This window comes from Lissotriton vulgaris, chromosome 5, assembly GCF_964263255.1.
Source record: "Lissotriton vulgaris chromosome 5, aLisVul1.2, whole genome shotgun sequence".
Classification (NCBI taxonomy): Eukaryota; Metazoa; Chordata; class Amphibia; order Caudata; family Salamandridae; genus Lissotriton; species Lissotriton vulgaris.
Window position 1 is genome coordinate 387,244,580 of NC_141693.1, and position 27,454 is coordinate 387,272,033.

Genomic DNA, 27,454 nt, shown 5'->3' on the forward strand with positions numbered 1-27,454 from the left:
TACAACACCCTCTGCATGCTCCACAGGATGTACAAGTGGATCCCCACCAAAACAAGAAGAACGATAACACAGGCCCTCATCAGCAGCAGGTTGGACTATGGCAATGCACTCATTGCAGGAATCCCGGCCAAACACCTGCAACGACGGCAACGCATCTAAAACGCCTCCGCCCGACAGATCCTCAACGTCCCTCGCCACAGCCACATCACCCCCCACATGAGAGAACTGCACTGGCTCCCTGTGGACAAGAGGATCACCTTCAAGATACTCACCTACGCACACAAAGCACTCCATAACACCGGACCAGCATACCACAACAGCAGACTCAGCTTCTACACCCCCACCCGCCGGCTCCGCTCCGCCAGCCTCACCCTCGCTGCTGTCCCCAGCATCCAACGAATGACCTCCGGCAGCAGATCCTTCTCCTTCCTCGCCGCCAAAACTTGGAACACCCTCCCTACCCACCTACGACAGACCCAAGACCTGCTTACCTTCAGAAGACTCCTCAAGACCTGGCTCTTCGAGCAGTAGCGGCACCCTCCCAGCGCCTTGAGACCCTCACAGGTAAGTAGCGCGCTTTATAAGTACAATGATTGACTGATTGATTGATTGATTTTCCTGTGGTATGTGTTGGTTTGGGGCGAGCTGGGTGAGTCTGATGTTGATCAAGCTTTCAACGAGTGCTGTGGAGTAGGGTCTATTCAGTCTTCCATATGAAAGTTGAGGTAACCAAGGTGAACGTAGGCTCTTGAGTTGATGTTGAGTGGAGTGATAAAGTTGGTTATGAGGTTGGTAAACTTGGCTTGCGGTTTGGGTGGTAGGTGGGTGAGGGTTCCGATGAAGATGTTGTTTTCTGAAATGTACAGGTCCCTTATTTTGGTGCTGAGAAGCATGCACTTGTGTGGCGTGTGTGTTGGGAGGGTGTTTTCCTTACGTTGCTTATAATTTTGTGGGAGGTGTGGGTTTGTGGTAGCTGGAGAACCTGTGGTGGGTGAAGGTGAATGCGTCTACCATGGTGTGAGGTGTGGCATAGCAGCAGTTGGGGGTACCCGGGGGCTAGTGACCTAAGAAGTGTCAGGGTTCTTGGAGCTGGGCGTGATCCAGCAAAGGATGGGCGAAGACTGGCTTGTCGTTGGTGTACCTTCAGTGCACCAGCAGCTCACCTGCTGCGTGCCCATGTTTTAGCTGCCATTAAGTAGGTCCTGCGAGGGGAAAGAAGTGCAGGGTGCTGTGATGTCATTGTCCGTGCTGCTGGGTGATGGGAAATGAAGTCATCTTGCTTTGCTTCTTCTTTTAAAGACGGTCTTGGCTGGAAAACTAGCAATGCCACTTCCTGCCCAAATGTATGATGGAAAATTTAGTGATGACACTCTCTGTGTAGGTGAATGTGTAGGTGAATGATGGGAGATCCAATGATTTCACTTCCTCTGCTGATGGGAGATGGGACCAAGTAATGATGTTCATAGGATAAAAGCCTATGTGCAGGTTGGACACGTTTCCTCAGAGCATGGCAGAATGTCTAAAAAAGTATCATACCTTCTTCCTCAGTCCTCTACAATTTTTTATTGTGCTCCTTTTGTGTTTTCTATGCTGTGTGCATTTTCATTGAAAAAGGGAACCTATATATGTGAACGATTTTAACGTATCAAGGACACATACGTGTTCCATTACATCGGATTTATCTGTAATGTATTTTAGTTGCTAGCATAGACAGGATGTAGCACATGTGAGTTTATACAAATATGATTGAATAGTAACCACAACATGCCGTTATTTTAAAAAATATTGCAGGAACATAAGCCATATTATTTTGGTGACAGTTACAGGTGCTACACAGTGATGTATTTAGTTATTTTTAAGATTCAGTATAACATTTTAATATTTGACATTGTAAAACTCGTTGTAGCTGGCATGAAATAGGATTTTGTATTACTCAGAATTAGATTCTGAGGTTTCTTTTCAAAGAAGATTGTGGGAAAATGTTCTCTCGTTTGCAAATTTTGGACGCCAGAGAAGGCCGTGAACAGATGAACGTGGGGTGCGTATGCAATTCTATACTCATAAATATGCATGAGGGTAATCAGCATGTTGGATTGCATTAATACATTTACAGTGAATTGTTGGGAAATTAGTTGAACGCACTTGCATCTGAAGTACTGTAAAATGTAAATGCTGTAGAGGCAGCTGTATTGTTCTCTGCTGTTGCTGCAAGCTCTTTGATAAATGGTTTTTCGCTAAATTTTAATCATCAGTTTTCTTTTGTTGTTATGTTAAAAAAGATTTCACTGTGCTAAATATAGAGTTAATCCTTTATCCTGGTCCTACAGTTCTTTGTACAATATCCTCTCGACCCAGTTGCTATGATCATTGACGACCATCTGTGGGAAGGGCTAAGTCCTCAATAACTTAATGTCGTAATATTTGTCTGAGGACACAGCAAATTCCTCAGATCTCGGTGGCGCGGCTATCTTTTACCCAAGTACTAAACTGATATCTGAGACAACTCCTCTTTTCCCACAGGCCCTTGTATTTCTACAAATCAACAACATATTGCAACATAGTTGAGCAAATGCTTAAAAAGTCATTTGAAAGCACTTGGTTCATTTTTTCAAACCTCTCGGAGTCTTACCCCAAGTGTCCCTGAACTATTAGCTCCACACTATTTCACATGCCAACTCTAGTTGTATTTCTTCTGCCAGTTAAGAGCTTTAATGTTCGATTTGCAAAGAAGGAGCACTGCTGCAAGTTATCCTTGTTCATTTCCTGACACACTACCATTCCCCACTCTACTTTTAGGGTGTGGGAGTGGATGAGCAGCAGGTTTGCACGAACAAAGCCCCTGCTAAGTTTGCCAGTGTACACAATTGACCTGACAACCTTTAATCCGAAGGCGCTAACTGGTCCTAGGGATTGTCATCCTTTGATATTGAGGGGCATATTTACAAGCACCTTTGTGTCACTCTTGGACCACGCAACGTGGTGCAAGAGCAGCACAAATTAAAAATGAGATTCATAAAGCCACGTAAGGCCACCTTGCGTGGCCCTGAGTGGCTGCATAAATCTCGAGTAATGCAATACAGCACAAATCACTGTGTTACATTACTTTGCACCAGGGAGGCGTTTCCATTAGCATTGTCCCCAAGTACCATCCATGGATTTTGTAATATTCTCAGATTTACCAGTAGTGGGAGACTTTGGAATGCATCAAAAACCTACACCTCCCTAGGTGAGGAGTAAGCAGGGCCGGACTGGCCATAGCGGGCACCGGGCAATCCCCAGGTACACCGCACGGTTGGGTGCCGGTTTTGGGCCCCTGCGGGGCGGTTTTGTTACAGGGCCATTTTTGCAGCATAGCTGCAAAATCAGCCCTGTACTAAAATCGGCCGAAAACCGGTCCCAGCAAAGAGCTGGGCGGCACCCCCAACCCCGCCCCCCCACTCCTCTCCCGACTGGGGAGGGTGGCCGGCCGAGCACTTTACCAGGGCCGGTTGTGGTTCCCAGTTCGGCCCTGGGAGTAATGAGGAGAAACATCTTTATTGCGTTCTGCAGTTGACATAGATGCTTCTTCCTGCACAAAAACAATCTTCCTTACAATGCAAGCACTTTTTCACCCTGATGTAAAGTTGCCTGCGCTAGCACAAGGCCGCAAAAGGGCATCAGCCCAGGGGAAAAGGCAGGAATGCACTGCATTGACTTAAATATGGTGCATTCCCAACCTTGCCCTGTCACTGTGTGACTTGAACGTAAATATGACATACAACCATTGCTCTTTTTCTGCCCCTGTCAGAGAGACAGTTAAATGGTCTGGATTTGCAGGGTGGACAAACTCAGGGCATTTATTTATTGTTGAGACAAAACCGCTTCCTACTTTGGAAGTTTTGGTACCCTGATAAAAAAGTTTGCGGATTGAGCACTGTAAAAATGGCTCCTGCTCAGCAATTCGTCCATGCTCGATAAAGTGATAGCTCCATTTACAGTTGAGAGATTCTAAACCATGGACCTTTAAATACAGAGCAGGGTCCTCTGACAAGGTGTTGGTGGACCTAACATTCACACCATGATAGACTAGCAGACCACTCACTCACACAAATCTGTAAATCTCTTCTGATTTTAATTTCTGAGATTGCTTGACTTCTTTTCCTAGATCTTTGCACCAGTCCCTGTGCTTTATCTAAAATACCCCATTCAGGTCTTCAACAATCCTAATGTTATTGTCTGTTGCACCAAACTCATTATCTATATCCTAAAATCTCACGTCCTCGTCATTTTTTATATTATCTTGTTCTATTAGTCCCTGACAACAATCTAATACACGCATGGCCTGATTACGAGCTAGGCGGGGCAGTGCCGGGTTATTCTCGTGTCTGGCAGGATTTGGTTTTGACGTTCTCATGATGGTCCCCAGAAATGGGCACTGTAATGGGAATGCCATAAAAGGTTCCTGCACGGCATGGACTAAAAATTGCACTCCATGCAGGAACTGAGGTAAACACACACAGGGGGACATATGTTTTGCCCTCCTCTGTGAATCCACATGAGGAGGAGGCACAGAGGGCCCTTCAGAGCCCCCTTTGTTTCCTCTCTGCCACGGTGTACATGGAGTAAGAACCTCAATGAAACCGCATGCAGAGAGAAAATGCTTGGCTTGATAGCAGTGGTCCAGCAAAGCATATTGTGGCCTCCTGACTGCCGCAACAGCACTAGGGAATGGCGTTTCCCTGGTGGCTGCAGCAGGGCTGTGGTGGTCTGACAGTCTGACTCATAATCGGGCGGTCAAGAGACTGCCACTGTAGTGCCTCCATGAGTCTGGCAGTCCGTGGACTACCAGACTCATAATTGGGCCCTTAATGGTGACTGTAAGTAAATTTTAACATAGATACTTGTTTTCTTGTTTCAACCTACAGTAGTGTGCTAAAAGTATAAAAATGGTAATATGGCAATATAATGTGCTAACTCCATTTCAAAAGAATAAAGCAGCACCATTGAATGCAGATGTGTCATCATAATGGTATCAGGTTGCTTGTGTGATATTGTCCTTTTAATGATTACATCCTAATTTTGCTGCCGCTCTAGCATCTCCTTACCGTCCCTAACATAGGTGCTTTCTAATGGCTCAAAAGTCATATATCATTAGATGATTTGGTCTCAGATTTGCATCATATTATCTTGTATACTTTGTTAATCTTGCAGTTTGTTTTTGTTAGCAATATTTATTTGAACCTGGTAATGTGACTTTTGTTCAGATTTTTCCAAATTAAACTATCTCTCCCACCACACATTGCAACCCTCTGCTTCCCCTTCTTCTTTTCTCTCTGGTCCTATGCTACTCATATCATCACACGCAGTCACATTTCCCATCTCCTATTGCCTGTAAGATCAAAAACATCTAGCAACTGTGCCCTGACCCCCTACCCCAGTGTCCATGTCTGCCCTCATGAAAGTTAAATTATTTCTCCTTCCACATCCCTCTCCATTCATCCTATCTGCTTGGGCTATGTCAGCTGCACATGGGAAACAAATCACATGTGTCACTGATTATTTAATCCCCCAGCTATCCTCTCAACTGGAATTTATCGTTATAATGTAATCACCGCCTTTAACTGATAACACCAACTTTATCCGTATCCCTTCGTCTGCGACAGCGTGGGGGAATAATGTACAAGTTTTAAAATGCCCCTACAGTGTGAAACACAATTACCACACCTCTATTTGTAAGATGATTAGCTTTCATAAAATATTAAATAAGCAAAAGAAAAGGTGTTGTAGTGTAGTTCCTATTTTCCCAATAGGCTCTGCTCATTGGAATAACATAAACAGCAGTGTAGACGTAGGACTGAGGTTATCTAGGTCTCTACTGACTATGTTAGACTTAATTTAGGTTTGCCCCAGCTAGCTCAGAGGTCACTGGAAACTTTCTTGAATGAATAGGGAGAGATCAGCTTCCCTGGCTCAGACAAGAAGGGATTCAGCTCCTGACAACCATATAACATGACAACTTTGCTCCCCCAGAATAAGAGTAAATCTCTAGAGTCGTGTGAAAACAATAGACAGCTATTTCACTCAGTCACCTGTGCGTTCTTAGTTTCACCAGAATGCAGAGAATAGAGAGACGGGAATTTTATTTATTGAGCAGTCTTCCTTCTCATGCAAGAGAAATGAATTGCCACAATTGCAATACTTAATATAAAGTAAAGTACATACAGTAAAAGGAGTATTATGAAATAATACTGTAAAAGCATTGATATGGTTTCTTAGCCATAAGACACTTTAAAATGGATAAAATATATACATACATATATACATTGGCTAACATGCTCAACTGGTGCTTCTAAAATACGCCTACCCCGGGGCACCTGACCTAAGCCTAATACGTAGGAAGGAGTAAGTAAGTAGCAGTTTAAGTTAAGTTGGTTTTGCCAAGAATCTGATTCAAGAATTCTCTCTAAGGGTTTAGTCAGCACTGTACCTTGGGAATAGAATGTAGGAGGTCTGGTATCTCTCTTTCAGGACTCGATATCCCAGTCACCCGCAAGGGTAGGCTGGAAACGCCGGAGCTGGATTTTCTCGGCAGGAGAAAAGACAGCGTCTCTCTCAGCGCGTCAAAGAGGAGGGGCAGCATCCGTGGGCTTCTCGCATCAGCTGGGCTCTCGGCAAGTAGATAGCTGCTCTGCTCCAAAACCACCACCGTGTGTTTGCTTAAGGCAACGTTGGTATATTTATACCTGAAAGGTGCTGAGATTGACATAAGGTTTGGACATAAGACATCAATAAAGATGTCACTAAGAACTGGCCGTTCTTACAGTGCTCGCAGGAGTTCTATTACAAATCAAAACAAAGCAAGTGGGGATTTCCCAGGTTGCTGGAGGTTTGGTGTGTTGAAAGAACTCGTTGTGCTTTCTAGGACTCTAAGGAAGTAGCTTTTGCCGTGCCTTGGACTGCAAGGGCAATTTACTGAAATATGGATCCGATTCTTATGCTATTATAGGGATATTATTGATTATAGCCGTACAAGGGCATAAAATAGTAATATTGATTCAGGTTCCTAGATAAAAACACAATACCAACTCCTCGATCTAATGTCCATCATTACTAAAAAACTAAGCAATAGTAAACATGTAAAGGTGCATGTGTATTCCAACTCACCCTAAAATACATTTTTGTATTTGAAATGGTATATGCGAAATACACAAAAGATTATTGGTACTGTACGTTTTTCAAGCAGTGTAATCATTCAGTTAAAAAAGGATGCATATATATTTAGCTGAACGATTTGCGAAAAGTACACATGAAATGTCTCTTAATACAGAAAAGAAGGTCGAGACTATTTATTCACATATAAATGCAATTGCTTGTAAGTGTGCTAGAGGCTGAGGTAATATTTTGTCTCTAGAATTACTAAAAATAGAAGCTCTGTTCTTTAAGAATAGTTCTACTTTAAGCCGAGTACACGTGCCAAAAAAAGGTAAATATTTTGGAATGTTGAAAAAATAATTTCGTTTTCAGGGGAGAAAACAGTTCCAAATGTTTTCAGTAGCTTTTGTTTATCAAAGCGGAAGGCCAAATTCAGAGTTCAGGAGAACGCTGTGTGCAGGTTTCCTTAAAAGTTATTCTTTCTGTTCAGGGGAGAACATTACTTCAGATAGATGTGCAAAAAAACAGTCTACAGCTTCAGGCGAAAGTTCGACCATGGTTGAAAATGCTGTAACCGGGCAGTCGTGAGAATGATTGCTATCATCAATGTCAGGATCAGCAGTGCTCACAGAAGGTCGTACCTGGGTGATGTTGCTCTCATTTCTTGCTTCACTCCCACCTAGTCGTAGTGGTGAAGTTTCAACGAATGCCGTCATCAGGATTGGTAACCGCTGGGGACAACACGATGCATGAGCCGTTACAGGACTTAGCAAAGTATCGATATCCATTGGTACTGCTGATTGTAGTGTAAGACAGCTGTCCAACACACATTCTTCTCCGCATAACATACATCGAAGCACAGGTAAGATGCAGTTCTGCCATATAGGTCTGAATGAAAGAAACCAGGTCATATTTAGATCTCTTAGCCGGGCTAATCCAAGGACTTTGTTATGCGGTCCCGATAGCGTATAGCTAGGATTGTTTCTTCCATTGTTGCTGGAGTCTTGTCTGCGTTTTGGCTTGCCATATCGGAGCAGAAGAGTAAAAAATAAAATTCCAGCTACAAGTCCCAAAAGTAGTGGTAGGCCGCCAAAGACCGAATGGACAAAATTGGGAAAAATGCCCAGGACTGCTTCGAAGGGTGTTAACAGTCCCGAAAAAATTGTCTTAAATACATGTGCGATGCCATTGGCATCAGACATATTTAGGATTTGGCTTAGCATTTCTACGAAATTCACGGGGCAATTAGTTGATAAAAGTGTATGTATCTCTGCTGTTGTCCTTGCAACTTGAAGATCCTATGTTTCTTTTGATGACGTTAAAGGCATGGTTGTCTGTAAAAGAACAGACTTCATTCTGCTTAAAGTATCAATTCGTATAGAAGAGATATTCAAGGAAGGCCAAATCGTCGCCTCTGTATCAGTAGGGCCGTTTGGATACAATACTTGCATACAGCAAGTGACTGTGGAACTAACGCTTACGAGATATGCTTTCCCTGGCACCATGCCACAACAGCTGTGGTCCGTTATTAGAACGTAACTCCCATTAGAAAGTTCTCTAAAGAATGGCTCTATCTGTGTTGCAGGTGTGCCGTGCTGGTGGCATGAAAGAATATTTGAAGTCCCCTCACAGGCCCCATGCAAATTAATACCTTGGCACAGAAGTATACCGCTTAGTGATCGTTTACAATTATTACCACTAAGAAATACATTCTGTTTCTTGTCACTATAACATGTGTGTGTGTAAGGTAATTTCCATGATGACTTAATGTACCCTTTACCCAACCTTTCATACTGGCCTGCTGGTATATACTCTTGGCAATTTTTAAATTGGAAAGTTGTTATCGGAATTGTGATTATTCCGTGTATTATCCATTCAATAACAGGGCTTTCTGACATTGTCAATGGTAATCTCTCAAGTTTTTCAATGCTCAGAATTGTATAGTCTGCTCCTTTTTGTGCCAAACTGATTTGTTTATCAGTAAGGTTAAAGATAGAGAATAATGACGTTGTGTTGATTAAACGCCATGGCACATAGCCTGAACGCAGGTTTTGCAACGTCCAGCCTAGCTGTACAATCTATACTACTATTATAAAGAGAGAACTGGGAACCTTTGGGCCAGGTTACCTCCAGAAGTACACCACCAATCACAACACACAATACAGCGTTGGAAAGGGGAGGTCCAGGAGATGGACTTAAGCTATAAATCACCATACCATATACATTAGGGGGGGAAGAATGTTAGGGGAAAAGTAGTCCTTAGGTGTAAGCATACAGTGATTGATCGCGGCGTTCAGTGTCAGCGTCATGGGCGCAGAACGCGGCGTTTGTTGCATACAACGCGGTAGCGTGTGGGCGTGACGCGAGGAGGAGCGCGGAACAGACACCCGGTTCACTACAATGTGCGCCACTGGAGCTGTGGGGAGGAGCGGCGAAAGTGCAGCCGTAAACAACAAAAGTAGGGAGGCGTTCCTGGAGCCGTGGGGAGGAGCGGCGAAAGTGCAACCAACACCCGGTTCACTGCAATGGCGTTCCTGGAGCCGTGGGGAGGAGCGGCGAAAGTGCAACCAACACCCGGTTCACTGCAATGTGAGCCACTGGAGCCATGGGGAGGAGCAGCGTAAGTGCAGCCGTAAAGAAGAAAAGAAAGGCAGTGTTTAGCCTACGGCCAGGAGCGCGGGGAGAGCAGAAGTAAGTGTACTTGAGTGATAGTGTGAACCGACACACGGTTCACTGCGGAGGAGCGCGGAAGTGAATGTACTCCAGTGATAATGTGAGGATGAGGTGACTGGGCTCAGGAGATTGGGGGGAAGGTGCGCAGGCTCTCACAACAGAAGGACAAGTACTTTGAGGGGAACACACAGAAAGGAGCTGCCTGTGTCTGGGTTGCGCAATGTTGGTGACTACAGAAGATTTGGGGGGGGGAGGTGCGCAGGCTCTCACAACAGAAGGCCAAGTACTTTGAGGGGAAGTGGGCAAAAAGGGCTTATTGCTCAAACACAGAAAGGAGCTGGCCGTGTCCGGGTTGCGCAATGCTGGTGACTACCTTTCACCTCGCAAAGCCTACCCGGACAACGTCGGGACGGGCTGCTAGTAGAACATAATTGGGACTGACCATGTTGTAACATTAGCAAGTCCAGATCTATTATATCGATAGCAGATGATACAATACTGTCCAGTGAATATATTCTGGAGGACAGAGTCATTAACCCATTGTCCACAACAGAAAGTGATTTGTCCAAATTAATACGGTCAATTTCTCGTATTTTCTCTGCTGTCTCAGTTTGAGTCACTTTCCAAGCTTCGTTGTATGCAGCGTATATACTGGCCACTATGAAACGTTTTTGGCGCTGTTTGCGTGGTCCCATTATGAAATCGCGCAAGTCAGCACCGTCTTTAAGTAAAGTCAAGTGTTGCTTAATTTCTGCCAGTGTGGATGTCTGTAGCCATTCAAGGCATAGTTTCCCTACACTGTATGTTGTTACTATCCCTGGATGTTGTCTCTGGGAGTATCTAGGGTCTGGTCTGGTCATTTTGAACCCCTGTATTTTGTTCAGGAATCTATCTTGACAGTTATTTGTGTCTGTTGGCCAGATTAACCACTTTTTCCATCAGGATGTGTTCTGTTTTGATGTAAAATTTGGGATACGTCTATCTCAATATCTGTGGTTGAATTATCAGGTATTGGCTTTGGAATAGACGGTTTGTTTAGGTCTTTAATCTTGGCTAGGCCAAGACAAGTAGTCTGTTGAATGGTGTCATTCAAGAACATTATTTGTTCTGGGATCATGCAGGCGCGAAATAATGCTTCTAAACCTTGGACCTGCCATTCTTTTGTACCCCAGATGGTTTTTGTTTCTATGTTGTTTTTCCAGAAATCAAAACCAAATGTAATAATTTTTTCATAAAATGTTTCCGAATAAATCAGTTTAGTATTTGTCAACATAGTTTTTATCCCTGTTTTATCTAACAGTTTGTAATAAAATGTTTCTGCATCACTTGTTTTAAACCCTGAGAAGTATGGGAATTTCTCATAAAATGTTTTCGAACTGCTTTTAGGTGGAGTTGCACAATGTTCCCATTGATTATACTTAAAAACATTTCTAGGTTGAGCAGATTTATGCAAATAGTGATGTGCATAGTGGTTATAGCAGTACATCTGTTCATAGTTCGATGAACCCTGTAAATAATCATGTTCTGTAAATTTTGCTGACATTACTAAATATGACATCATATTATTTATGCTTTCAAAGTCCCAATCATCAGAGAATGTACTTGGTTTTACAAAGTCACTTAATGAAACCTTGAACTGGTGTGGATATTTCAAGAGTTCGACCGGGCCATGGATTTTGTAATCTGTTTTGTCCCAAACTACCCCGCCGGGTATTGGAATGGCTGTCACATTCACTGATGATAGTTCTCTTTTCTCAATGTGAGATGACTTGTGTGGCTTTAGGACCAAGTTGATGTTCTGACTTGCTGTGTCCATTGTACTGTATTTTCCCTCAATGAATGTTCCCAAACAAAGTACCATGATGAGCCAAAGCAGGAGGAAAAGTACACCTAACACAATCCAAAATTCAATCCATGTAGAAATCAGATAGGTTTCTTTGACTTGATGAAAGAGTTCTGCTGCTTTGTTATTGGCGTTACTTCAGGTTCGCTTGGATTTTCAGAAAAGTTATTGAAATTGATGAAGTAGCCAGATGCTGTTCTGTCAATTGTTGGTATTGCTTTTTCAAGTTTTATTTCATTAGCATAGTCTTTGGCTACATCGTTTTAGACTGGTGTTTCTTGATGAACTGTTTCAATTTGGGTTTCAAGAGGCACAAGTTCCATGGCATTGTTGCATAGTCCTTTTTTATTCACTGCAGATTTATTAAATGTGATTAGTGTTTCAGTTTGAACCTCTTGGATTGTAGCAAATTTTGGTATTCTGCTATTTCTTGGGAGTCCACTGGGCCTACTACTTATTATTTGCCACACGATTGTGGTTTTACCAAGTCGATGGATACAACCTCAGTTCTCCTTTTTAACCAGCAAGGGACGGTAGTACAACTGATCTTGTTCCGCTGACTGCTAAGACAGGTACTGATTTTCTGTAAGAAGGCCCAAATTCCTTCTTCACCGCGATCTTCTCTCTGACCAGATCCCCAATCTTTGGAATCCAGACAGGTCTTGCTGGGACAGGTGGTGTATCTTCAGTGGTTGTTGGCTGCTGTTGTAACTTCATATTGCTCAGGGCTTTTCTTGTTTCATTTAAGTCCTGTAAAACAGCCAAACGATCTTTGATGTCAAAGCATTTTTTCTTATCTTCTACCACTGAAGTTTGACTATCTAAATCCTGAATATAAATTCTAGTTCAAAACAATAGTTCGTACGGGCTGAAACCTTTTAGAGAATTTCTTGGCAGATTGTTAAGACTACGTTGGAAACTTGTTAAATGCTGGACCCACCCATCACCCGAACCTAATAACTTTGCCGTTATAGATTGCTTTATGTCTCGGTTTTTTCTTTCCACAATCCCATTTACCTCAGGATGGAAGGGACAAGAGTACCGCAATGCAATGCCCATGCTGGTCATGGCCTCCTTATAAGCTCGAGAGCTAAAAGCAGGACCCTGGTCAAAATGTAGCATGCCAATTGCGTATGTGCCGATAAAGACTCGCAAATCTTTTATAACAGTTCTGGCGTCAGCCGAGCGCTGGGGCCACATTTTTAAGTGAATCTAGTCTTAAAACGAATTAATGGGACGCTGGATTTTACGTATACATAGCCTTATGCTAACTACAGAAATGGCCATGGTAATACTCCGGTTGGCTCGTTACTGCGATCTCTGTTGCAGTCTGGGCAGCTTTTTGCAAATTTATACCAGTATTCTGACTGTAATTCTGTCAGAGATTACTTGATCTGTTTGTGCCTGGGACATCCACCCATGTGTGCGTTTGCTATTAATAAGACTCTCCTGTTCGTGTTTGGAATTACCCTATCCCCCACTCCAGGGATTCGAGCAAAAGGAACGGAGTTTGCGTCAATTACGTATGTATAATTGAGTGGATAGTTCACGGGTAGTGCTGCACAGTTGTCTTTTGAAGACGTTTTTACCGCGAGCATGGTTTCCCTGTCTATGTATTTATCCGAACGCTTTTTTGTGGCTATGGAAGCCGGTTGAGTTGCTTCCGCTGTGGCTGTATTAGCCAATGAATTCCCTGCAACGTGAACGCCATCACGTTGATGACTCAGTGTGTGTATCACATGAGTCTTCTGTAGTTCTTTCTGTAAAAGAACTACTTGTTCCCAAAGCTTTTTATGCTTTATTGTGGCACCTGTGTCATCTTTGTAATCGTTTTGAACCCAATTCTGCAAGTCAGTTTCTCAGTGATTCAGTTTTTGTTATTTTTGGTCTGAATTTACCGCAGAGCCAGCGACCTTTAACAATCGTGCATGCTGCATTGTAGGATTTATAATCTACATTGTAATGTTGTGTAAATCTGTCCGTATAGATTATACAAGAGTACTGTTGGAGAGGCAGAGTTTCGATTGGCAGAGGATATTCTTCTTCATATTTCAAATCATTCAGTTTTTTCATGTTCGGGACAAAATAGTATGTCACGTCTTCTGCAGCAAGAGAATTTTCCCACTGTATCCATTTTGGATCTAGTGCCCCCGTTTTTAGATTAACTGGGGTGGATAACACTTCAACGGCTGATTCTGATGTAAAAATAGTTATTCTTTTGCCTTGGGCTTGGGCTTGGGCTCTTTCTTTTGTAACAGCAGTCTGAACCGCCTTTACAGTATTTTCTGTAAGACTGAATGTTTTTTCCTCTTGTGTGTACAAATGTGATTTGTAAGCTATTGGTACTGTTTCTCCCTCATTAGAGGTCAGGTACGTGAATCCGCATCTTCCTGGGATGACTCAGATTACAAGGTTGCCTGTATTGTCACGAGTTACTAATTTTGTTTTAGCTAACATGTCTCTTTGCAATGATCTCAAAATTTCTGTGTGTTTCTGAGTCCAATTGATTGGTTTAAAATCAGGTTTTATCAATCCCTAGAGAGGTTTAACCCTCTCTGCATAATTTAGAATGTAAGTTCTTCCGAAATTCTGGAAGCCTAGTATCGATTGTAAGTTCTTCAGCGTTTTTGGTGCTTGGAGTACAGCACACTTCTCTAAGAAGTTGTCTGCTAGGCTTTCGCCTTCACTTGATAATTCATATCCTAAAAACAGGACTGATAGATGGGCAATTCACGACTTTTTAAAGTTGAATTTGTAACCCTCTGCTGCAAACCCAAGTATTATGGTGTTCACTCTTTTCAAGTGAGTATCCAGTTCATCATCTGTGAGATAGATGTCATTGACAAGATAATGCCTCGTCATCATAGATTTGTAGTAACTCTGTTACTCTTGCTGAGAATAATCCTGGGCTATTCTTGAATCCCTGAGGGAGTCAACAGAAATTTTTCTGTGACCCCATTATTGAGAAAGCGGTTAAATACCTGCTTTCGGGTGCAATGTTTTGACAAAAGAATCCATTAGAGATGTCTAATGTTGTTTTGTATTTTTTGTGAACTATGTTATTCATTAGTGCCGCACTGTGCGAATTTTGTACCGCAAATGTCTTGCAACATGAGTTAAGGTGTCTGTAGTCCAAGACTAGACGATATGAATCGTCTGGTTTGGAGACAGGAAACAAAGGGTTGTTCATTTAAGAGGTGCATCTTTCAATCACCCCTTTGTATTCAAGTTGATCTAAAATCTCCCTGACCTGCTTTTTAGCTTCTTGCTTAATCGGGTACTGCCTTTGTGCAGTTGGTTGACATTTTAACTGGATTTTGTGAGGAGGAGAGTCCTCATCCCATCCTACATGATTTTTATATAATGCATGTGCTTGGGCTACTGCCCATTTTCTTGCATATATGTATTTTCTATGTATTGGAATATGATTTGAGAAGGCAGGCATAATCATTTCTTCGCCATGAGGGCACTCCCTGACAAACGCTGGTGGCCAGTCTTTCTCAGCTAATAGGATGTCATAGCCTTTTGAGAGGTTATCCCAACATAGACCCCTTACCTTCCTAGTCTTATCTCCCTCTATACGCAATGTTATTTCGTATATTTTATGATGTTCGCTAACTCTGGTATCTGCAGTTTCCACCTGAATGTATTCATTTGTGTCCACTGTCTCCAGATGATTCATCAGGATCTTGAGAGCTATGGTCACTTCTGCTGCGCTGTCTAGCATTGTCTGTGCCCACTCTCCGTTTTTCAGCTGTGTCCTCAGTATCCTCTGCATGTTTGATTATTTTAACACTTGCTACCTTCTTTCTTGGAAATTGTAATTTTTTACTTTGAGCAGGTTCCTTGTCTTTGGACTTGGCGTGCTCTTCCCTGTGTTCTGATCGTCCTCTTCTTTCCGATTTCTGCGAGGAAGTCTGAAAAGATCGAGAGTGACGTGTATCAATTTCTTGATATCTATCAGGCTTTTTCAAATTATCCCTATTTCTAAGGTTGTATCTTTTTTCAGAGGGCTCCCTTTGGAGAGACTTGGGTTCTCGGTTTGGAGTTCTTTCTCTCCGCCGAGGAGACCTTCCTCTGGATTGGAATCTTTTTTCTTTGGGAGTGGATTGTTTATTTCCATCCCAGCTCTTTTTTGGAGTGTTTAGATTATTTTTAATAAATACCTTTTCAGGATTTTCAGTTATAGTTGGGGTTTTACCGGTTTCCCACCCAAACTATCTCTACCTAGTTCTTCATAGGATTTTTCTATCATTCTGGCAAGTTCAATTGGTTGGTCTGCTATATCTGTTTCTTTCAATTTTTGGCGGATCACCACAGATGCTGCTTCTCCTTTTATGTTGGCTAATAATATAGCCGAGACCTGCTTGAAGTCTTTCAGTAATTTCATACCAAGAGTTAAAGCAGGTTCTGGACCGTATTCATTTTGAATCTGTCTTAGTACATCTGGTATCACCGTGATGTAAATATATAATTTACCGTCGTAATTTCTATGCAGGTAAGTACTTAATCAATAATAACTCAATCGGAAAGAAAGAAGACAGAGTCCGTGGTGTTAGAGTTCTTAGGGGTTTTATTCCTTAAAAAGGAATGGTCAAGACCAGGATATCATGTTCTTCCCACCACAGGGGTAGAAGAAGGGATAGAGCCACGTTTTATTAACAATGCATAGCTTATATACTTAATTTACATCATTGGAAGTAATAGAGTAGGCGTAACAGCTGAGAGTAGACAAGATAACAGCACCCACGTGTTACTAGTGCGTAATCAGAAGGCGTGGACTAGGCGTAACTGAAGGTGTGTGCTAGAAACGTCACAGATAGGTGTCACAAAGGGGTGGCACTAAGCGGAAAGTTGCAATGTCAGCGGAAATCAGAGGCTTGGATGCGCGCGCAGCTGCATGACGTGTGATTGACGTGAAACTGGAAGGTGCAGGGGGCTTGACATTTGCACTGACGGAAAGAGACAGAAGTCTGGCATGTCAGATCAACTTGTGCTTCTATCATATCTGATATCTGGTGTTTAGGAACTGAGCTATCTGGGCGGAAAGGTCTCTAGGGCAGAAGCTATTCTATACTGACTGTGAGTGCGTGTATAAGCGCCTGAGTGTCTGCATGAGAAGCGTGGGGGCATGGGCCTTCCATGGGAGCATGGTAACAGAGGCTATGAATTACTTGCATGGGGACAGGCCGGCCCTTTGGCTCTGCAGCTGGGGAATGTTTACTGAAGCTAGTAGGCAGGAATGTATTTTCGAGGAGCGGAACAGATAACTCGAAGGTTGTAGTCAGTCTTGGCAGGCAGCAGGCTGAGCTAAGCGTGGTGGGCCGCGCTAGAAGTAAGGCAGAGTTCACGGGTACGGGGGCAGCCTGGGCTGAGGCTTTCAGAGTCAGGAGGAAGGAAAAGGCTCGATGGCAGAGATTCTGGGCCTACTTTGCCAGAGCTGAAAAACATGTAGAGTACACTATAAAAAGACGTTGGCATAGTATACTTAGGAACGGACTATCCAACCCATTCAGGGTGGGTCTGAAAGAGGACATGTTAACGTTGGACGCAAATGTATTTGCGTCTTCATAGCTGGCACAGGAGGGAAGTTACATGCACTTTAACTCGTACATGGAGACGGTGGGGTACACGCTAGGGAACACAACTTGACCAAAATTTATATTTCCTCATTCCCTCCTTGTTCCCTACGGACCCTTCATGATATATCGATCATCATAAATTGATCAGTTTGTTCTTGTAGCATAATTTGTTCGTCTCTCTTCCGTTGTCTGTTTGAGAGAAAACTGGAATGTTCAATGCATGAAGTGGCACATAGTCCACATATCGCCGGCCCACACTGTAGGCACAGGCAGCAGCTGAATACTATGACAAGGCCAAAACCTAGGAAGGATAGGATCTTCCATCCCCAAGCAGTTAACGTTGTCCAGAACCAACCGGACCAAGTCCAGGTGCCTGGATTCTGATGTATCTGATTTGCAATTTTATGCAGACGTGTAATATTTACAAAAAGGGGTGGTGAGGGACAGAGTCTCTGAATTAAGCAGAAAGCTCACACCCAGTCAAAAGATCAGGGCTAGATCCAACACCGTTTTTTAGCTCACTGCACCATCCCAGTTTCAGAACCTGGCTGTATGCAAATTAGTCTGTTCCTGTCCCAGTGCATGATGGGAACAGGACAAACCAAACTACAGAAGCCAATTCTTACACTGGGAAGGAAACAAGCTGCCGGGGACCGGTTTCTGGCATTACAGCCGTCTTCGGCCCGGTTTGCTTGAATCCTGATGGTGCAATGAGCAAGGGTCTCACATCTGAGAATACCCTTCCACGCTTAGGGTGGACAAAAATATTTACAAAAAGGGGTGGTGAGGGACAGAGTCTCTGAATTAAGCAGAAAGCTCACACCCAGTCAAAAGATCAGGGCTAGATCCAACACCGTTTTTTAGCTCACTGCACCATCCCAGTTTCAGAACCTGGCTGTATGCAAATTAGTCTGTTCCTGTCCCAGTGCATGATGGGAACAGGACAAACCAAACTACAGAAGCCAATTCTTACACTGGGAAGGAAACAAGCTGCCGGGGACCGGTTTCTGGCATTACAGCCGTCTTCGGCCCGGTTTGCTTGAATCCTGATGGTGCAATGAGCAAGGGTCTCACATCTGAGAATACCCTTCCACGCTTAGGGTGGACAAAAATATTTACAAAAAGGGGTGGTGAGGGACAGAGTCTCTGAATTAAGCAGAAAGCTCACACCCAGTCAAAAGATCAGGGCTAGATCCAACACCGTTTTTTAGCTCACTGCACCATCCCAGTTTCAGAACCTGGCTGTATGCAAATTAGTCTGTTCCTGTCCCAGTGCATGATGGGAACAGGACAAACCAAACTACAGAAGCCAATTCTTACACTGGGAAGGAAACAAGCTGCCGGGGACCGGTTTCTGGCATTACAGCCGTCTTCGGCCCAGTTTGCTTGAATCCTGATGGTGCAATGAGCAAGGGTCTCACATCTGAGAATACCCTTCCACGCTTAGGGTGGACAAAAATATTTACAAAAAGGGGTGGTGAGGGACAGAGTCTCTGAATTAAGCAGAAAGCTCACACCCAGTCAAAAGATCAGGGCTAGATCCAACACCGTTTTTTAGCTCACTGCACCATCCCAGTTTCAGAACCTGGCTGTATGCAAATTAGTCTGTTCCTGTCCCAGTGCATGATGGGAACAGGACAAACCAAACTACAGAAGCCAATTCTTACACTGGGAAGGAAACAAGCTGCCGGGGACCGGTTTCTGGCATTACAGCCGTCTTTGGCCCGGTTTGCTTGAATCCTGATGGTGCAATGAGCAAGGGTCTCACATCTGAGAATACCCTTCCACGCTTAGGGTGGACAAAAATATTTACAAAAAGGGGTGGTGAGGGACAGAGTCTCTGAATTAAGCAGAAAGCTCACACCCAGTCAAAAGATCAGGGCTAGATCCAACACCGTTTTTTAGCTCACTGCACCATCCCAGTTTCAGAACCTGGCTGTATGCAAATTAGTCTGTTCCTGTCCCAGTGCATGATGGGAACAGGACAAACCAAACTACAGAAGCCAATTCTTACACTGGGAAGGAAACAAGCTGCCGGGGACCGGTTTCTGGCATTACAGCCGTCTTCGGCCCGGTTTGCTTGAATCCTGATGGTGCAATGAGCAAGGGTCTCACATCTGAGAATACCCTTCCACGCTTAGGGTGGACAAAAATATTTACAAAAAGGGGTGGTGAGGGACAGAGTCTCTGAATTAAGCAGAAAGCTCACACCCAGTCAAAAGATCAGGGCTAGATCCAACACCGTTTTTTAGCTCACTGCACCATCCCAGTTTCAGAACCTGGCTGTATGCAAATTAGTCTGTTCCTGTCCCAGTGCATGATGGGAACAGGACAAACCAAACTACAGAAGCCAATTCTTACACTGGGAAGGAAACAAGCTGCCGGGGACCGGTTTCTGGCATTACAGCCGTCTTCGGCCCGGTTTGCTTGAATCCTGATGGTGCAATGAGCAAGGGTCTCACATCTGAGAATACCCTTCCACGCTTAGGGTGGACAAAAATATTTACAAAAAGGGGTGGTGAGGGACAGAGTCTCTGAATTAAGCAGAAAGCTCACACCCAGTCAAAAGATCAGGGCTAGATCCAACACCGTTTTTTAGCTCACTGCACCATCCCAGTTTCAGAACCTGGCTGTATGCAAATTAGTCTGTTCCTGTCCCAGTGCATGATGGGAACAGGACAAACCAAACTACAGAAGCCAATTCTTACACTGGGAAGGAAACAAGCTGCCGGGGACCGGTTTCTGGCATTACAGCCGTCTTCGGCCCAGTTTGCTTGAATCCTGATGGTGCAATGAGCAAGGGTCTCACATCTGAGAATACCCTTCCACGCTTAGGGTGGACAAAAATATTTACAAAAAGGGGTGGTGAGGGACAGAGTCTCTGAATTAAGCAGAAAGCTCACACCCAGTCAAAAGATCAGGGCTAGATCCAACACCGTTTTTTAGCTCACTGCACCATCCCAGTTTCAGAACCTGGCTGTATGCAAATTAGTCTGTTCCTGTCCCAGTGCATGATGGGAACAGGACAAACCAAACTACAGAAGCCAATTCTTACACTGGGAAGGAAACAAGCTGCCGGGGACCGGTTTCTGGCATTACAGCCGTCTTCGGCCCGGTTTGCTTGAATCCTGATGGTGCAATGAGCAAGGGTAAATCGATTTTGGCCACTATAGGTGTGGCAGGGTATACTCAGACATGAGTCCCTTTCTCACTGCTCCATCAGGATTCAAGCAAGCCGGGCCGAAGAGGCTGAAATGCCAGAAACCGGTCCCCGGTAGCTTGTCTCCTTTCTGGTAAAGAATTGGCTTGGTAGTTTAGTCTGCCCTGTTCCCATGATGCACTGGGCCAGGGACAGACTGATTTGCATATAGCCAGGTTCTGAGCTGGGATGGGGCAGTGAGATAAATAACGGTGATGGATCAAGCCCTGATCTTTGGACTGGGTAAGAGTGGTCTGCTCAATTCAGACACTCTGTTCATCACCACCCCCTTTTGTAAATCGATTTTGGCCACTATAGGTGTGGCAGGGTATACTCAGACATGAGTCCCTTTCTCACTGCTCCATCAGGATTCAAGCAAGCCGGGCCGAAGAGGCTGAAATGCCAGAAACCGGTCCCCGGTAGCTTGTCTCCTTTCTGGTAAAGAATTGGCTTGGTAGTTTAGTCTGCCCTGTTCCCATGATGCACTGGGCCAGGGACAGACTGATTTGCATATAGCCAGGTTCTGAGCTGGGATGGGGCAGTGAGATAAATAACGGTGATGGATCAAGCCCTGATCTTTGGACTGGGTAAGAGTGGTCTGCTCAATTCAGACACTCTGTTCATCACCACCCCCTTTTGTAAATCGATTTTGGCAACTATAGGTGTGGCAGGGTATACTCAGACATGAGTCCCTTTCTCACTGCTCCATCAGGATTCAAGAAAGCCGGGCCGAAGAGGCTGAAATGCCAGAAACCGGTCCCCGGTAGCTTGTCTCCTTTCTGTTAAAGAATTGGCTTGGTAGTTTAGTCTGCCCTGTTCCCATGATGCACTGGGCCAGGGACAGACTGATTTGCATATAGCCAGGTTCTGAGCTGGGATGGGGCAGTGAGATAAATAACGGTGATGGATCAAGCCCTGATCTTTGGACTGGGTAAGAGTGGTCTGCTCAATTCAGACACTCTGTTCATCACCACCCCCCGACGTGTAATAGCTTGATATACAGATGGCGCGTTTTGTGGAATGAAAACACAGCAACTTGACCCGATGACCTTACAGGCTCCACCTCTATCTGCCAAGATGACGTCAATAACAAGACGATTCTGAAGGACAACAACCCGTATGGCAGATTGCTCCTCTGTTAGGTTACCTAAGGCGGAGGCAGTTTCACGGACTACAGCTTCAAGCGTTCTAGTTAATCTACGTATTAATTTACTGTTTTGGACGGGACCTAAAAAGAAAAAGAATCCTTTATTAAAATCGGTGTATTGCTCCCATGCCGTTTCTGTATAGTCGACAAGCGGGAGATCTCTTCGGAGTCTATTCTTTACTAGATTTGTGTTTCTGTGGTAGTCAGGAGGGGCTAGAAAAACAGGTGGCAGAAGGAATGCAATATAACAGGTACCATCCCAATCTGGAGGCAGACGTATGTATGCGGTATGACCACAAACAAAATAGGAATGACGGGTAACTTTAAAGGATGATTTACCATGATCACTGAATTCGACCACAGTAGTACATTTACTGTGACCTAAGTGTACTGAACCTTCCTTTCTGACACATAATTCACCAGTGACTGGTAGTACTGGCATAGCGGGCAGGACTAGTGCAGCTTCGGATTCAACAGTAAGAATCATAAGGTTAATTGTGTAATTACTCAATCCATATACTTCATTTTCTAGATCAGTTCCTTTTCTAATAGGGAGTCCCTCCTTATCAGGGTAACAGACGTTGAGCAGGACTAAGTTCAGGTTTCCCCAAACCCAGCTCCCGTCAAGGACAGCAATATCAGGATCTAAGGAATTAATTATTTTGAACCATGCACCACAGGAGCCGTTGTGAGTGAACGGGTACGGAAAAAGGGGCAGAGCTCCCTTGTAATTCTGGTAGGGAGGGAGTTGGCCACATATCCAGCAGTTTGTAGCGTTATTGGTCTGATGGGAGTGGTGTAACATACTAATGAATGTGTTGTTGCGCAGCGCAAGTCTGTAAGAAAGTTCGTGTGGAGGTAACTCGCTAAAAGAGTGTTCAGCAGAGACGTTGTAAGCAGATTGTTCACGCTTGAAAATAGGGCAATAGATTGGAAGAAGTACACTTGCAACGATGATCAGAATACTTAGAAAAAACATGATTAACAATGTCACTATACAGTGACTACGCAGTGATTTGCAGTATGTACGTTTCTTGAATTCTCTCTCTCTCTCTCTATCTCGATCTAGGGGATACATGTCAGAAACTATTTAACCGATTCACCTAGGGGAGGACTTAAACAATTAAACTGTCTGACTTGCTAGATCGAAGCTTGAGTCTGTATTCCTCTTGGGGAGTTTTCTCTCGTTTGGAAACTTCAAAGTCACTGGGCTCGATACAGTCTTTGGAAGGGGTGGACGAGCCTGGATCGGATTTCAGTCCATTGCATAATTTAACATGGCTCATGTGGATCCACCCCTTTCGGCCCTCAACTTTCACCGCTGTCCTCGTAGTAAGTAGAACGGTCTTCGGCGATTTCCAGCGGGGCTCCAGGGGACTTTTCCTGTCGAAGTTCCTTATGAGAATCAGGTCACCTGGACGGACATCATGCGGCTTTACATCAGTGTTGTCAGGAAAGGCTGCGGCAACCTGTGAACGACATGATTGGAGTGCAGACATCAAGGAGGCAAGGTAATCTGTCAACATGCTACAATCAACATCAGTAATTTTCTTAGGAATGGGCGTCCCCCACATATTCGGTGGTCTACCAAAGACCACTTCGTACGGGGATAGTCCTGATCTCGAATGGGCAACCATTCTCATATAGAACAGTGCCACTGGCAGGGCGACTATCCAGTCGACCCCTTTCTCTTGACATATTTTAGCAAGACGTGTCTTTAGTGTCTGATTATGCCTTTCTACAAGGCCTGCGGCTTCGGGGTGTCGGACACAATGGAATTTCCATTGATATCCCAGCAGCAAGGAAACCTGCTTTATTAATTCGGATGAGAATGGCTGACCGTTATCTGAGTACACGACACGAGGCATGCCGTACCGTGGGAAGAATTCACGAACCAGCTGCTTGGCAGTGGTCGGAGCAGTGTAATCTGGGACTGGGTAGGCTTCGGTCCAACGGGACAGTGCACAAACAACTACGAGGACATATTTAAATCCTCGACAACGGTCCATCTGGATATAATCCATCTGGAGGACTTCAAAAGGATGATCGGGAGGATGAAATCCACCTTGCTCTACAGGGACGCTTTTACCTGGATTGAACTGACAACAGATCATGCAAGTACGCACTTTCTGTTTTGCCGCTGCTCGTAAGTGTTTATTGCTCCAGAGATTCTGTAAACTGTCTATCATTGCTTTTTCTCCTAGATGTGCTGGACTATGTGCTGTATTAATTATGACTTGAACCATAGAATCAGGGAGAAACCATGTAGATGTTCCCTTCGTCATCCAACCTTGATCTGTCTGGATCCCTCCTAGTTCAATCCATTTCTTTATTTCATCTGGGGTAGCATGTGTCTGAATATCGATAACATCTAGTGCGGGATCCCTAACTGTCATACAATTTGTCGGTCCTGTTGTCTTTGTCATATCAGTTGTCTGAGTGTGAGTCAATGCTGTATGTTTTGCTGTCTGGTCTGCCAGGTCATTACCCTGGGAAACAGAATCTGTAACTTTAGTATGTGCTTTACACTTCATGACTGATATGCCTGAGGGCAGATGTATTGCTTTTAACAGTGCTTGAATGAGGGGACCGTGTTGTATCTTGGCACCATGAGAGGTCAAGAAACCTCGTTCTTGCCATAACATTCCGAAGTCGTGTACGACTCCGAACGCATAACGGGAATCAGTGTATATGTTAACATTCTTGTTCTTGGCTAGTATACAGGCTCGGGTCAGAGCAATGAGCTCTGCCGCTTGAGCAGACAGTGTGTCAATACGATGTGTTTCTTTGACTTCAGTTTCAGTGGTCACTGCATATGCGGCCACTAACTCTCCTGTACTTGTTCTCATGCATGAACCATCCACATAAAGTGTCAGGTCTGGATTAGTCAATGGAACATCTGTTAAGTCTCGTCGTGGCTTTGTTACTGCATTAATGATTTCTATACAATCATGCGGGGCTGGATCTGTCATAATTGTAGGTAACAGTGTTGCGGGGTTCAGAATGCTGCAGCGTCTGATTTCTATGTGTGGCTGGAATAACGTTAACTCGTAACCTGTCAGTCGTGCTATAGTCAAGTGTTGAGTCTGGGTTCTGTTTAAAAGAACCTCCACAGAATGTGGAACTTGTACGGTTAACTGATGGCCTAAAACAATTGAATCGCTCTGCCTGATTGCTAGTGCTGTTGCTGCTACTGACTTCAAGCACGCAGGGAGTGCCTGGGCTACTGAATCCAATGTACTTGAAAAATAAGCGCAAGGCTTATGTGAACCTGCTTGGTCTTGAGTGAGGACAGACAATGCTGTACCATCACGTTCTGTAACAAAAAGTGTAAACGGTTTGCTGTAACATGGTGTCGCTAAAACTGGTGCTTGACATAATGCTTTCTTTAATTCCTCAAAGGCTTGTGTATGTTCCTGAGTCCAGGGAAGGACAGTCGAAGTCGCTGCCTCCTGCGTTGTTAACTGAATCAGTGGTTTAGCTAGAAATGCATACTGAGGAATCCATTGTCTACAGTACGAGGTGAGGCCTATGAAGGCCCGCACTTCTTTTTGTGTCTGGGGTTGTGGCATATTTGCAATTAACTGAATGCGATCGGGAGTGAGCTGTCTCCCCACTTTGGACAGCAAGTGACCCAAGTACACAACTTGCTGAACACAGAATTGTAGCTTCAAAGGAGACACCTTGTGTCCCTTGTCTGCCAGAAAATGTAAAACTGTCAGTGATGCTTGTTCACATTCGGGCTCACTTCGTGCGGTGATCAGCAGATCATCGACGTATTGCAGTAAAGCGGTGTTAACTGGCATTGTGATACAATCAAGTTGTCTTTTCAGTGCTTGGCTATAGATGCTGGGGCTTTCTGTGAATCCTTGAGGTGCGCGTGAAAATTTGAAACTGCGTCCATTTAAACTGAATCCGAAGAGATATTGGCTCTCTGGATAAATAGGTACGCTGAAGAAGGCGTTCTTGAGGTCAATTACAGTGAAGAACGTTGCTTCTGAATCAATAGCAGTCAATAAGGATGAGATGTCGGGAACCACAGGGTACTGTGGAATAATGCATTTGTTCAGTTCTCTTAGATCAATCACCAGCCGATATACTGGCGGTGCATTGGGATCAGTGCGTTTAAGAATCGGAATGATGGGTGAATTACAGATATTGGAGTCGGTCTCTACGACCACTCCCTGAGTAATGAGCTCTTCAATGATTTCCAGTAAAGCCACTACAGCATCGGGTGGTAATTTGTATTGTCTGATTCGTGGTAGAACTACACCTTCTTTGAGTGTAACACGGTATGGGGTAATGTGCATACAACCTACATCAGTTGGGCCTTTTGCCCACAGGTGGTCTGGTACATTTTTCAACCTGACATCAAACTCACGCAACATATAATGACCCTTGAAATCCCGCAGAAAGAGTCTAACTCCCTCCGGGGAACAGCAAATGATGGCTCCTAGAGCCTTCAATGTTTTAATTCCTAACAGATTTTCTGGACATGATTTCGTAAGTAACAAGTCTGTAATACGTGATAATGGACCCACAGCCAGGGGAACCGGTTCAGATACTTCATTTACAATGGGCTGTCCTGAAAAACCAAGGGAAACATTCTGTGAGCCTGAGAGGGGGGCCTCTGGGACTTCATTATGACTGATTGTTGTGCGGCTTGCCCCTGTGTCAATTAAAAACTTTCTGTCTTTTCCCAATACTTGACTGTGTACATAAGGACCCTCTTGATCTACAGGAATCTCAATAAGAGGCAAGCCAAACTCCCTCTCTAGGCTGTTTCATGTATATCGTGGATAATCGGGGTAAGCGGACTGGGCATACTGGTACATCTGCTGTGAAACTTGCTGAGACGCGGCAATGGGCTGCGGCTGTGATACCGCTACTGTCTGTGTTGTAGGTGAAGAAGCATGCGTAGGCTGTGCATTCTGCATGGGCTGCATGTTCTGTGAAGTCTGATGCTGGTTGTGGTCTTGTCTAGGCGGATGCGGTCTTTCTTTAGTTTTACCTGTCGCTATGTTATGTTTCAGAACGGGGCATTCATGTACGTAGTGACCTGGCTGCTTGCAATAGTTGCATGTCCCTTTAACGGGAGCTGCGGCGTGACCTGTCTGGGTCGTACCTTTTCTATTCCCGTCGGTATGGACCGACTGGGCTACTAACATTTTCATTTTCGTGTCTTTCATACGTTTTTGTTCCTGATCCTGTTCTTCTCTAATTCTGTTCTGATGGTATTGTAACATTTGTAACATCTGTGATGGCGTGTTTGCTTGCCATGTACTCTCAACCTTGTACACACGATTCTTAACTGCTAACAGGGAATTCTCAACTAACTTGGATACAAAAAGATGCGGGTACGACTCGCTACTTGGTTTAAGACCACTATTAATAATGAAACATTTCTCGAATCTTGAATAGAAGTCACTGGTATCTTCGTCGGGTTTCTGTTTACATGCTGAGATTGCATCCCAGTCTTCTTTTCTAGTTGTCAATAATCTTGGCAGAACCTGTACTATCAGACCTGGCAGTGCTTTAGTTTTCTCCCCAAGGCCTACCCCTGGGACCCGCTTGTTCTCTTCATCTTCTATTTCTGCCCATGCAATCTTTGTGTCTCCCACCTCCCATTCTTTTTCCTTTAATTTCTCGTAGATGCCCGTGGGCAGTAATACTTTTAACATTTTCATGATATCGTCATACGTATAATCTCCCATTAGTAACATATCTTTAAGCTCTCTGTGAAAGCCTGCAGGGTCTTTATCATGGCAGGGTACTAGTTTCTTCATTTCTAACAGTTCTAATTTAGTCAGTGGCGTGTGTACATACACGCGTTTCAAGGTACGATCTTCACCCATAACTGGGTGTACTTCTCGTAAGGG